The sequence below is a fragment of the Xyrauchen texanus genome, chromosome 24 (assembly GCF_025860055.1).
Source record: "Xyrauchen texanus isolate HMW12.3.18 chromosome 24, RBS_HiC_50CHRs, whole genome shotgun sequence".
Lineage (NCBI taxonomy): Eukaryota > Metazoa > Chordata > Actinopteri > Cypriniformes > Catostomidae > Xyrauchen > Xyrauchen texanus.
The window spans coordinates 4,957,273-4,971,734 of record NC_068299.1 but is presented as its reverse complement, the minus strand read 5'-3'; the positions used below and the strand labels follow the sequence as shown (position 1 = coordinate 4,971,734).

Sequence of the window (14,462 nt, the reverse complement as noted above, 5' to 3'; positions counted from 1 at the left end):
TTATAAAAGGTTTATGTTGGAGGAGATTATGAGTTTGGGGGTTTGCTGCAGCATGTCTATGGATCGTGGAGTCTTAGTCGAAACACTCATTAAACGCTTGCATGAAGCCGATTACTTTCTTACACAAGGACTCTCCATTCGTGCACCTCAGCTCACCTGGGAGAGACCTCTGGAGCCTGTCCAGCCTCTGTGTGGTACCATCACCACCAGCATGCAAATACATCTCTACTGAACATGTTTCAGTTTTGTGTATTTCTAAAGAGTCTTGTGTTATATTTTAAAGAACAATCAATAACTTTTTGATCAGACTGATCTTCCCTTATTATGTGATTACTATGAGCAATTGTTTATGTTTTTCGATATAAGGGGGCAGTTCTCATGCAAGTCTTGTATTTTAGATAGATGATCATGTTTTTTCTCTGTGCCCTCACAGGGGGCCATGAAATCACTTATGAATCACTGATCTGCATCCTATAAATACTGTTTGTACATCTTGGTCTGAGTTAAGAAATAAACATGGCACAGGGGCAGATGATTTTAAAATTAGACTTGTATAGGAATGTTTGTCAAGACAAATTTTGAAAGCCTTGTATGGACATTTAGAAGAGTTTGAAGACTAGTTTCAAGTTTGAATGTAATATAGGTTTAGTTTGAAAACATAGGCAGTTACTATAGTTACTTGGGCATTGATAAGTGGTTGCTAAGGTGATTTGAATGGTGCTATAGAGCTTCTTGGGCATTGATAAGTGATTGTTAAACTTTTTGAGTATTGCTAAGCAGATGCTTGGGTAGTTGATAAGTGGTTGCTAGGTTTTTTGAGTAGTTGCAAGGCAGCTGTTACGGCATTGATCAGTGGTTGCTAAAGTGTTCCGAGTGATTGCTAGGCAGTTCACAAACAGACAGACAAGATGGATGGATGGATAGACTTGTAATACATAGCTTACCGTTTTAATTCTCCAACTGGGGCCCTAATGTACTTGTACGCAGCTGTTCACACGGGCCAGGGAAATGCCGCAGCTGGCACCTCTGCCAGGCCACAATGTTGTTGTTCTTGGAAGTCTCGAGGGCAGGAACATTTCTCCAGCTCTGCAAACCCATAGATACCCTAATGTGTTTCAGCGACTTTATCTGTTCCATTCCATTCCAATCATGAGCCAGTGGAGTGACATGAAGCCTGCAGTAGTTTCAGGAAAGCGGGTCAGATATCATTTCCAGTGACCGTGTGTTTAAGGCACCTTCACAGAACAAGAGTTTGGCTGAGACAGAAGATGTCCCTTTCAACAGAAACCTCAAACTATTTAAAGCACTGTTGTTTTCATAGCGCACGTGCACCCATGAAGTAGAGAGAAAGAAAGACAGATCCAGGAGAAACAGTTGGAGTCATTGTGAGCAGGAATGCTGCTGTCATTTTCACTTTAACCCAGTCGTTCCAAAGGATGCATTGAGATTTAAAACTCAAAGCAGAATTCTTCTGTTCAGTGACAGTTAAAGGTATAAAATAGTTCACCCATTTACTCACCCTATTCCGACACCATATTACGCTCTGTCTGAGATTCTATTTTCCATTCAAGGAAAGTGGATGGTGATTCTGTCGAGGCCAAAAAACAAACAAAAAAAACAATCACCATAAAAGTATCAAAATAGTCCATACAACTATTGCTCTATATCCCAAGTCTTCTGAGAAACAGATCAATATTTAAGTAATTGTTTGCTAGAAATTATTCACCCTGCCCAGTAGGGGGCAATATGCATGACGAATGTGCATCACCAAAAACACAAATAGAAGAATTTAACATTCAAAGGAATGTAGGGATAGGTCAGGAACAGGGAGAAGTAGAAGAGCAGGAACCATAATTTGTCCAAAGACTTATGTTTGGACATTCAGCATTTAATAGTACATTGCTTAGAATAGGAATCATGATGCAGGAAATGTGAATTTTGTAGTCAGAAAGAAACAGAAGAGCATGTAATGACAATCTGTCCCAAATATCATAATGAAATAACCAAGTTGATTTCCAACCTTAAGAAAATTACAAGCATATGGGTAAAAAATTAAAGGGATGAATATTTTTCATCCCTTTAATCTGTCCCAAATATCATAATGAAATAACCAAGTTGATTTCCAACCTTAAGAAAATTACAAGCATATGGGTAAAAAATTAAAGGGATGAATATTTTTCATTTTTAATCCAGTATTTGAAAGCGACAGAGTTAAGCAAAAGAATATAGTTTAGTTCACACCCACTAAGAAAAGATTTGTTGATCACGACCCACACTCCTTACCAGCTGGTGGCTGTAATGCACCTTTTGTTGAATGCCAACCGCCATAGTAGTCCAGAAGATGAAGAATGTGAAAGTGAAAGTTAAAGTGGAGATTGGCTAAGCAGGTAGGAGAATTTATAGTAAAAAGAAGATTACTTAAATGTTGATTTGTTTGTCACCCACACTTATGATACAGCTTCTGAAGACATTGATTTAACCACTGGAGTCTTATGGATTTATTTTATGCTGACGTATGTGATTTTTGGAGCTTCAAAATGTTGATCTCACTAGCCATGACATTGTGAAATTAATCAGTGTACAACTGCGCATGCTCCGTTTTACAAAGAAGCGCAATACGCGGGTGAATGTTGGAAAGCGCAAGCCTGATGTCATCCTCCACCTGAAGGCGATTTCAGTACTTTGTTTTCAAGGCTGTCAATTTTGAAAACCCAGACTCTCACTGATAAGTTGAGGCAAATGGAAGAAGTCATTTTACGGCGGCATCAAACAACCAAGGATATTCAGTTATCACCGTCGTCCAAACCGAGAGCAGAGAACAAGTGGTATATAGTACACCGGCCACAATTCACTTAAGCTTAAGATAGCTTCCGTCACGTTTTTGTGTTTTACACTTTATAGGGGTAGATGACGATACTGTTCTTGCTACAACTCGTTTTTGGCACGTGTGATAAACTTACCCATAGCCTACTTACCACCATGAGTTCGTTTGGCTAGTCAATCTCTGTCGATCTGGTGGCTATTTGCATGGTAGCTCCGCCCACCCCACTGTTGATTGCACTAAACATCCTCTTACGCTTACTCTCAGTAAGTGGCAGTAATGATCATCAATCACTAAGGGGCGCTACATTCACATTGAACTATTAAAGTGTTACAGTAATGCTTTTGTGTGTTAAGGAAGCTGGTACATGCAGGTGTAATTATTTGCAAAAACATTATAATGTAAAAGCAGCTGATGTGGACTTGTAAAAATAACTTCAAACATTATTCTTCATACATTATTGATCATATTGAAATACTATACATACTGTCTTATTATAACAGAGATATTAAAACATGGAAAGTGTGTGTGTGTGTGTGTGTGTGTGTGTGTGTTTAAGTGGATTTGCAGGTTCTCTGATGGCATTGACTGAAGGAAATAGTTCTTTGAAGTGGTAAAACTGCCTTTCATCTCTCTCTCTCTCTCTCTCTCTCTCTCAATTCAATTTGCTTTATTGGCATGACAAAAGTACATTTTGTATTGCCAAAGCTTTTGAAAAACAACATATAAAATAGTTTAGAACAATTGAATTAGGATTTGATCATGCAAATATAAAAGGAAAAACATTGAAAATCATTAAAGAAAAACAGATAATAAAAATTATTAATTATGTTTCAAGTTAACTTTAACTAATGAACTATATAAACTGAATTAAATATTATCTACATTTATGGGGGGGGGGGGTACATTTTTGATAATACATTTATTGAATGTTCATTAGTTCTGGTTGATCCTCAGGATGCTACAAATCTTGCTGGTATATTTGCACATTTAGCTTTTTTGCCGAGAATAAAAGGGAATTTTTCAGTTGGGCCGCAATTATTAAATTGGGGAATTTTTTTTGATAATTTTGGGATAATAGTGGTTTCTGATGATTTCATATTTTGGTCATTCTGTGAGGAAGTGCAGCTCTGTCTCCATTATTCCCAGATTGCAGTGGGAGCAGAGTCTCTCCTCTCGGGATACCCACGTCTCTCTCTCTATCTCTCTCTCTCTCTTAGTATAATTTAAGCATCTTTTACTACATGCAAAATGTAATTTCCAACTTTTTATTTATTTATAAATGTATTTATTTTGGGGTGAAATGTGACCTGGAAATGTTTCCTTAAGACATAGTCAGTTTAGTGCACTGAACGCATATTAACCAACTGAATTCAGGCAAAAAAATCAGCTGTAAATAGAACAATAGACCATTGATCTCTCTCTCTCTCTCTCTCTCTCTCTCTCTCTCTGTGGGGTTTAAGGGCTTTAGTCTAATAGCTCCATTAGCCCAAGCCACTGGCATTAAGTAGCATAACCGGACTGCTTTAACTATAATAACAATCTTTTTACTCTTAATGCTCTCTTTCTTTCCTTTCTCTTCAGACCTTTGGACCCCACTGTACTTCCCCAACTGGTTCTTCTGTCATATTTGTCCTCTGTTAGTCTGTCTTAAATGCGTATTGTGCAATGATAAATTATCTGTCCATTTTGCTTATTTGGCTTAATCTATTAATTAAAATATACTGGGTTTCAGCAGAATGTATTAATTAATATATAACTGGAACATTGTATCGACCATTTTTAGCATCTAGTACTGGAACAATCGGTTTTACACACACACACACACACACACACACACACACACACACACACACACACACACACACACACACACACACACACACACACACACGGTGGGATAGGTGAGGTAATAACTGGAGCATTAACACATTTGAAACATACCTTGTGATCTACAAACTCTCTGTCATCGTGGAGGAAAACCCCCTCATCAACATGACTCTTTATTTCCAGGCCCAAAACGAGTGTGAGCTTTGTTTCTCCTATCACGATGTGCGTTTCATCTTAGTAATTATGTCTAAATGTGGATTCTGCCAGATGGATGGAGCGATTGAAAAGAGATCCCTTGTCATCTTTCTCTCTCTTGCAGCCTCAGGGTTAAGATATGGAGTCAGATTTCTGAGAATGCCAAACATTTTATAAACAATTGTCTGTCTGTCTGTCTGTCTGTCTGTCTGTCTGTCTATCTATCTATCTATCTATCTATCTATCTATCTATCTGTCTGTCTGTCTGTCTGTCTGTCTGTCTGTCTGTCTGTCTATCTATGTATTTTTTCTGTCTGTCTGTCTTTTATGTCCGTGCTTAGAAGGAAACAAATAAAAGCCTCATAACAAGAGGAGATCGTTTCCCAGATTTGTCGTTCATGAGGACTGCTGTTCTTGTGAACTGTGTCTTTGGGGAGATGAGGGGTGTGAGAGGGTTTAACCCCCCAATCTCTGTTTCTCCTTAAATCAACTAATGAGCCAAGATCTCTTATAAGATATTGTCTCAAGCCCTCTGTGTACCTCCTCCTGATTTCCCGGGTTCTGCAGGAAACAATATCTATTCTTGCTTAAGTTTGATTGCATGTCACTTTTATGGGAGAAAACGCAGCCTGTGTGAGTTCTCATGATGCATTATGGGAACTGAGCATCCTTTTAAAAGGCCTTTGCTTCTAGACGTGTACATTAATAGTTGTATTACAGTAATGTTTTCCTGTCAAAGAAGCAGATGAATCAGTGATCTTCAGCCAGACACAATGCATTTGTTCAAGACATTGTGAAATATCATACAGTATAAATATAATATAATTACATATGAATATGTATTGTTTAGGTTGGTTTCCAAGGTGAAAATTGCATATCTAAAAAGACTTAAAGGGTTAGTTCACCCAAAAATGAAATTTCTCTCATGAATTACTTACATTTAAGCCATCCCAGATGTGAATGGGTGCCATCAGGTTGCTGGCGGTTTAATGATCCAAAGGTTAATAAAGTTAATAAAGTTTTAATTATCGATTTATTTTTTACACAAACCTATCGACTTGCTTTAGAAGACTTTAAATGATTGACTGGAGTCGTGTGGATTACTCTTATGCAGCCTAAATATGCCTTTTGGACCGTTAAACAGCCAGCAGCCCGATGGCACCCATTTACATGCATTATATGAACAAAGTGAGCTGAAATCTGCTTGTAAAAATCTTCACTTCGGTTCTACTGAAGAATTAAAGACATACATATCTGGGATGGCTTAGAGGTAAGTAAATCATGAGAGAATTTGTATTTTTGGGTGAACTACCCCTTTAATGGAGTGTCCTAATCATGTTTTTTTAAGTATCAGCTTTGTCATAAATGTTTTTTTGCAAGACTCTACATGCATTTAAAGAATTGTCTTCATCTGAATAAAAAATATGCCCAGAAAGAATCTCTTAATGTCTATTTCCACAAATTAATTTATTTTCTACTTTTTCTACCTCTACTTTTCATTTATTTGTATTTTATTTTATTTGATGAAATGTTGTTTGTACATGTCACTGTTTTTATTTATGTATGTATTTATTTATTTTGCTTTCCCAGCACTTCTGTTTTGTTATAATATTTTTCTTAGCTAGTTTGTATGTTTATGTGCTACAGTAACCACAACTTCGTCATCTATTCTCTCCTCTTAAATATAGGAGTTCTCAGTTCTCTCTCTCTCTCTCTCTCTCTCTCTCTCTCTCTCTCTCTGTGAGAAGAATCATTAGTTTTTGGTCCCTGTAGTCTCTGTTTCACGGTCTCTGTGTGGGAATCATGATTTTGGACCCAGTCTCTCTTTCCCATCCCAAGTCCAGTGTGTTTTTCTCTGGTGCAGTTAAAAAATAGTCGTGTGCTCATGGGCTCCCGAAGCAAACTGGTTTCAGCCCGCTTGTTCTCTCTTCTCACAGAGGCTGGGAAGAGAGAGGTCAGAACACTTCTAATGGCTTTCATATGGATGCAGGTACCAAAGGGCTCCCCCCTGACCCAGGAATTGGTTTCCATGAGAAACCAAAGCAGCTTTTGGAAATATATAAACTCTTGATTTATGTCAAACATTTTTTATATTTTTTAATCAAGAGATGCCTTCTTCCCACAGCCGTAGTAAATAATGATGATCGTTTTCAGAATCAAATTTTATAATAATAATAATTTTAATGATACAACAAAATTTCAGAGACAGCAAGTGACCAGAAGTCATTTAAACATTGACATCTTTTATCATACTTCTTTTAATGTTGCAATAATGTTTGCCGCTCCACTGAGGAACAATTTTTGTAGGATTGTTAATGTATTATGAACTTTGGTGTCAGTAGAATTTCCTTCTTATACTTAGGGCCCTAAACTCTACTTCCCCTTCTGTCACTCACTCTATGTTGTGTCGCCAGAGTGACACTAGTTGTCAGAGTTGTTAGAGCCCGAAACACCTTCAGATCTTTGAGAAAAGGCCAATGAGAATTGACTAGTTGACTTTGCATGCCACTCCCCCCGACATGCGGATATAAAAGGGAGGCCAGCAGGCAAGTTCATTGAGATTTTCTCTTCAGAGCCGAGCGGTCACACTACAGCAAGCTGAAGTCATCTGCTCACTCATTCACCTTCCCTCTCAGAGCGTTGCTATTGGATCTATGGCGCTTTCCAGTGGTCTCTCACGGCCATTGTTCCCCGGAAGTGCATGAAGAGCAGTTTCCTCTCTCCTCAGGTTAGATCGCCGGCATTCTCAGTCGCCGCCCCCGCGGCCACTGAACACCTGGTCATTACAGCCTCGGCATCACGAACACGGCCCCCCGCCTTCTCATGCCCTGCTGCACCACGCAAACCACATCCCCGGCCAGCCGCTGGTGACGAGTTTCAAGGACACCCCGAGAGTTCCTCCTCCTCAGTCGCTGACCCGCCTTGTGCCGGATGCATGAAGCAAGGTAAGTGCTTGGAGGGTCTCCTCAGCACTCCTGCCTTGGGTCGGAGCCCCGTTCCCCGACGTGGCTCTCCCTGCTTACCCCCACTGCGAGGCCCCACCCTCAGGAACGTCGGATGCGATACTTCCCTTAGCGCCCCTTGCCTGGTGTTTGGACGCATGGTTATCACTTCCCAACCCATCGTGCTGGCTGGCCAGAACCGTCCGACTCGGCTATGCGATTAAATTTGCCAGGAGCCTGCCACAGTTCCACAGCATTCTCTTCACATCGGTGAAGAACGAGAGCGCCGCCGTTATGCGCACGGAGATCGCAGTCCTGCACGTGGAGATGGGTTCCCATCTCATTGTTCCCAAGAAGGGTGGTGGGCAGCACCCAATCCTGGACCTGTGAGACCTGAATCGGGCTTTGCACAGATTCCCATTCAAGATGCTGTCACAGAAGCACATTTTGTCATGCATCCATCATCAAGATTGGTTAGCGACACGTACTTTCACATCTCGATTTTACCTCGACACAGATCCTTCCTATGGTTCACGTTTGATGGTCAGGCGTATCAGTACAAGGTCCTCCCCTTTGGCTTGTCCCTGTCCCCGCACGTCTTCACGAATGTTGCGGAGGCTGCCCTTGCCCCGCTAAGGGAAGTGGGCATACTGAACTACCTTGACGACTGGCTGATACTAGCACACTCTCGAGAGTTACTTTGTGCACACAGGGACCTGGTGCTCATGCACCTCAGCCATTTAGGGCTTCGGGTCAACTGGGAAAAGAGCAAGTTCTCCCCGATTTAGAGCATCTCGATTCTCAGCATTGAGTTAGACTTGGTGTGAATGATAGCGCGCCTCACGAACGAGCGAGCGCAGTAGGTGTTGAATTGCCTGAACTTATCCAGGTGGCAAATGTCGGTCCCACTGAAGTACTTTCAGAGGCTCCTGGGACATATGGCATCCTCAGCAGTGGTCACGCCACTCGGGTTGATGCATATGAGACCGCTACAGCACTGGCTCCAGACCCGAGTCCCAAGGCACGCATGGCACCGCGGCACACTTCGCATGGCTTTAACGCCCACTGCTCGCTGCCTTTTCAGCCCTTGGACAGACCTTGCACTCCTGCAGGCAGGAGTCCCAATACAGCAAGTCATATCGTGGTTATGATGGATGCCTCCAAGACCGGCTGGGGCACCGTGTGCAATGGGCATGTAGCTGCTGGTTCCTGGACAGGACCTCACCTGCTTTGGTGGCCAAGTTTGTTTACGCTACCGTCTCAAGTCACAACTTGCCTGTCATCTCCTCCTTTGGAGTCAGGTCGCTGCACGCCACTCACATCACGGGCAACCTCAATATTACAGCAGATGCTCTGTCACGGCAGGTAACGCTCAGGGGAAAGTGGAGACTCCAACCTCAGGCGGCCCAGCTGATTTGGAGTCGATTCGGCAAGGCACAGGTAGACCTGTTCGCCTCCCAGGAATTCTCCCACTTCCCACTCTGGTATGCCTTGACAGGAGCTCCCCTTGGCACAGACATGCTGGCACACAGCTGGCCCCAAGGGCTGCGCAAATATGAACGGTTCTGTGCAAGGTCAGGGAGGATGAGGAGCAGGTCACCCTTGTGGCTCTGTACTGGCCCACTCAGACCTAGTTCCCGGACCTCACACCCCTCCCTGGTGAATTCGGGAAGTCCTTTTTTCTCAGTGACAGGGCACTCTCTGGAATCTCCATGTCTGGTCCCTGGATAGTCTACAGCCTGCTGTGGTTATCACGATCACTCAAGCCAGAGCCCCTTCTACAAGTGAAGACCCCCAGAGCTGTGCAGTCGGGTCAGTGCTTTCCTTCCTGCAAGAGAAGTTGTATGGGCAGCTGTACCCCTCCACTATCATGGTTTATGTAGCTGCTACAGCAGCGCACCACGATGTGGTTCAAGGTAAGGCCCTCGGTAAGCACAACCTTATCTTCAGGTTCCTGAGAGGCGCCAGGAGGCTGAACCCTCCTAGACCATTCCTCTTTCCCTCATGGGACCTCTCCGTGGTCCTCTCTGGCCTACTTAGAGCCCCCTTAGAGGCCCTCGAGTCAGTCTCTCTGAAGACTGCCCTCCTGACTGCGCTCACTTCTATCAAGAGGGTCGGGGACCTGCAAGCGTTCTCTGTCAGCAAAGAGTGCCTAGAGTTCGGTCCAGAAGACTCTCACAAGATCATGAGACCCTGACCGGGCTATGTGACCAAGGTTCCCACAACCCCCTTCAGGGATCAAGTGGTGAGCCTACAAGTGCCGCCCCTGGTGGAGGCAGACCCAGCCTTATCATTTCTGTGTCTGGTGTGTGCTTTACACATCTATTTGGATCGCATGCAGAGCTTTAGATGCTCTGAGTAGCTCTTTGTCTGCTTTGGTGGACAGCGGAAAGGGAATGCTGTCTTCAAACAGAGGCTTGCCCACTGGATCGTGAGACGTCATAGTGTTGGCCCAACAGGTCCAGTCAGTGGCCACCCTCATTGGGCGGTTCGAGCACACTCAACGAGAGATGTGGCATCCACGTGGTCACTGGCCAACGGGACCTCTCTAGCAGACATATGTAGGTCAGCGGGCTGGGCAACACCCAATACCTTTGCAAGGTTTTACTATCTCCGGGTTTAGCCAGTCTCATCTCGTGTTCTTTCAGGTGCGAACAGGTAAGTAAGTTTCATTACAGAGACAGCTGGCTGGGTGTACCGCTTGTGCATAGCGCCATTCCCTTCCAAGAAGGTGAAGCCATGTGCTCTTCTCTCCCATGCATGTTCACGACGGATGAACCCTGGATGTTCTTCCTCCTAGCCCAATATTGATTATTGAGTATTTTGACTTGTTTTCTTTACAAAACAAAACAAAAATCTGGGTTACAGTAAGGCACTTACAGCTTAAAAGCTTAAGGAGGCCAAGAAACCATAACCCTTGTTTGTTCAATAACAAATTAATAGAACATGACAACACCTCCATTAATGTGATAGTAATGTCCTTTTGTTGCATATGCACTTAACCCAACTCATTAGGTCAATTCACTGTCTAACTTTACACTCCACTGAGGGTGATGCAAGTAACGTCACCAAAAAGTATTTTCAAATCATCATATGGACTGACAGTAATACTGACTGCATGCCAGGTTTGGGAGAGTGGACATGTTTACATTTGCATTACATTTGGATAGTCCAGGTTGGGTTTAAAAATAGAGCAGCAGACACTTAAAAATGTAACAAAAAGCACCATTGCTGAAATGGTTGAACCATCAGAAACGATGAGAATCTTCACACATCTATATAGAGCAGCTGTTCGTCCTGTAGGGTGGAAGGCGTGAAAACTTAATTCTGAGATATGATTGTGTGAAGTGCAAAGTTGTTAGTGTGGACTTCCTTTAAAGTGACAGAAAGCACATAATTGTTCACACTTCTACACACTAAGTCAAACTATTAAAGTAATTCATTACTCACGGTCATGTAGTTCCAAAACTTGTTAGACATAATTTTTCCATGGAACACAAATTTGTTTTGACAAATCTTCAAAGAGTTCTTTGCATACAACAAACACAGCTGTAAAGCTCCATAAAGGACCAAAAAACTAAACAAAACTAAAAACGTATTAAAAACACCATAAAAGTCTTCTGAAGCCATACAATAGCTTTGGGCAAGAAACATAAAATGCCATTATTGACTGAAAATATTCCCATCTTTCCCAGCTCTAAAATCTCATTCACATTCTTGTACTGAGAAGTTGCAATGTGTTTATTTATTATTGATGGACTATGAATGTTTATAAAGAATGAAACCGTTTTTCTAGTCTCACGTGAGTGTTAATCACTTATTTGTCAAAACCTTCACATGGAAAAAATACTTTAATGATCTTGATCAAATTACACCATTTTAACATGTAAATATTGAGGAAATGTACTGGCAGATGCTATTTGCTCCCTGGTGCAAATAATGGTATATGTTTTTTACATCCCAGTGAAAATTGTGGCAGATATTACATGCACCCCAACCCTGGTGCAAATAGTGTCAGATAATATTTGCACCCATATTTACAAACATACAGTGTGGGCATCACTGCATTGTTTATTGTGTTTATTTAGAGTCCCACAGACACACTACATTAACCCCTACCTTTGTTTTACTACAGTAAACATGGTTTCACCATGGAATGTTGTTGTAAATTTATAGTAACCACAAAAGTAACCATGGTTTCTATATTATCACCATATTACTGTACTAACACCATGGTTAATTGCTATTAAATCAACATTTATATTCATTTTTATCTATTATTTTAAGTAGTATTAAATTAAATATTGCCAAGTTGATACAGGAAATCAGATGGGAAAAGGAGTGCAACAAAAGGCAGATTTGAACTGCGGTCACTAGGACAACATTATACATTCACACACCACCTCTCCACCCCATTCTACTGCAGCGACATCCAATGTGTAGTTTGTTGTATATTTCTGTGGTACCACCAGACTATTGGGGTGCAAATAGCTGCACTGTGTGGCAGATGCTATTTACACCAGGGTGCAAATAGACAATCCAAAATGTTTTATTTGCTTGACTTTTTACTGTGTAGAGAAATGATTGCATGCACAACAAAAAAAAACAAGTAAATGAAATTCAAAATCACAATTAAAGCCTGATCTTTTAATTAAAATGCATAAAAATGTCTTATCTGTAAGGGATATTTCAGAACCAATTACAATGTAGAAGGAGTGAAAAGGAAATTTTGATTATAAATTTCAACATGATCATTATCTATCTGTAAACAATCACTTGAGTTATATTCATTTAGCACTTGGAACATTATGTTTACTGCCTACACAGTACCTTCTAAAGCAACATCCTAACTGAAATGGAAGTTTATAAAAAAATGACTGATTAGTGATGATTTAGTGACTGATTAGAATGCTTTACATAGGCAGCAATTGTCTGCAAAGGATAGGGCCAAAAGAAGGGCTCTTAGAAGACAGCATAAATATGTTGTTCAATTTTATCCTTCAACTCACTGCTTTAGTTTAGTTTAGCTACTCTGTACTCCTATCCTGAGGTCACCAGAACCAGCTGGATCCAGCTTCATTCCTGCTTCATGTTGGACTTCACTGCTACGTGTTGCTGTGTGATGATGACTAATAGCAGCCAGTGCCAGCCAAACATCGATTCAGTCTATTACGATGGACTTCAGAGGATGAACTGATGCCAACATCAACCATAAGTCATGGCATACATCATATGCCAGTGCCTGAACCTTAGGATAGACCTCACCGAAATTACCGGCCAGTTTGAACTGCGATGCACCTAACTGATCTCTGCCAGCATCACCTCGGTCTAATGATGGGACTACACACTTGAAATGGATTACATAGACTATCAATTCATTGCCAACAAAACCCTTCATCAGCCAAATAATAAGGACAATTGCATCAATGTGAACTTCTGCAGTTAATCCAAGATGGACTTCAAAGACATTAGTCATTAATCTTACAGTTCATACAAAATCTTAGTTTAAACACTGACCCTTAACACTTACTTAATGTAATAATTTTAAACCACGACTTGCACTATAGATAAGTAATATTAGCTTTATATTCATGATGTTATCCAGAGTTTTTTTTTCCACCATTAATCAACATCTTCTGGAGTTTTGTGTTCCTTGCCACAGTTACATTCGGCTTGCTCACTGGGGTTATTATTACAATTATTATTTAATTACTTACAGTGAGGAAAATAAGTATTTGAACACCCTGCTATTTTGCAAGTTCTCCCACTTGGAAATCATGGAGGGGTCTGAAATTGTCATCGTAGGTGCATGTCCACTGTGAGAGATATAATCTAAAAAAAAAAATCCAGAAATCACAATATATGATTTTTTAACTATTTATTTGTATGATACAGCTGCAAATAAGTATTTGAACACCTGTCTATCAGCTAGAATTCTGACCCTCTAAGACCTGTTAGTCTGCCTTTAAAATGTCCACCTCCACTCCATTTATTATCCTAAATTAGATGCACCTGTTTGAGGTCATTAGCTGCATAAAGACACCTGTCCACCCCATACAATCAGTAAGAATCCAACTACTAACATGGCCAAGACCAAAGAGCTGTCCAAAGACACTAGAGACAAAATTGTACACCTCCAAAAGGCTGGAAAGAGCTACAGGGAAATTGCCAAGCAGCTTGGTGAAAAAAGGTCCACTTTTGGAGCAATCATTAGAAAATGGAAGAAGCTAAACATGACTGTCAATCTCCCTCGGACTGGGGCTCCATGCAAGATCTCACCTCGTGGGGTCTCAATGATCCTAAGAAAGGTGAGAAATCAGCCCAGAACTACACGGGAGGAGCTGGTCAATGACCTGAAAAGAGCTGGGACCACCGCTTCCAAGGTTACTGTTGGTAATACACTAAGACGCCATGGTTTGAAATCATGCATGGCACGGAAGGTTCCCCTGCTTAAACCAGCACATGTCAAGGCCCGTCTTAAGTTTGCCAATGACCATTTGGATGATCCAGAGGAGTCATGGGAGAAAGTCATGTGGTCAGATGAGACCAAAATATAACTTTTTGGTCATAATTCCACTAACCCTGTTTTGAGGAAGAAGAATGATGAGTACCATCCCAAGAACACCATCCCTACTGTGAAGCATGGGGGTGGTAGCATCATGCTTTGGGGGTAT

The 14,462-nt window shown here is 41.4% G+C and overlaps 1 long non-coding RNA gene across 1 annotated transcript; it reads right to left on the bottom strand.

The window, feature by feature from the left end:
* Positions 1-1,059: 1,059 nt before the first annotated feature.
* Positions 1,060-3,128, bottom strand: LOC127617837 (uncharacterized). The gene is made up of 3 exons (XR_007967383.1): positions 2,976-3,128; positions 1,520-1,588; positions 1,060-1,174 (listed from the first exon to the last, which is right to left on the bottom strand). It is a non-coding gene; the product is annotated as an uncharacterized LOC127617837 (long non-coding RNA).
* Between the last annotated feature and the right edge of the window lie 11,334 nt (positions 3,129-14,462).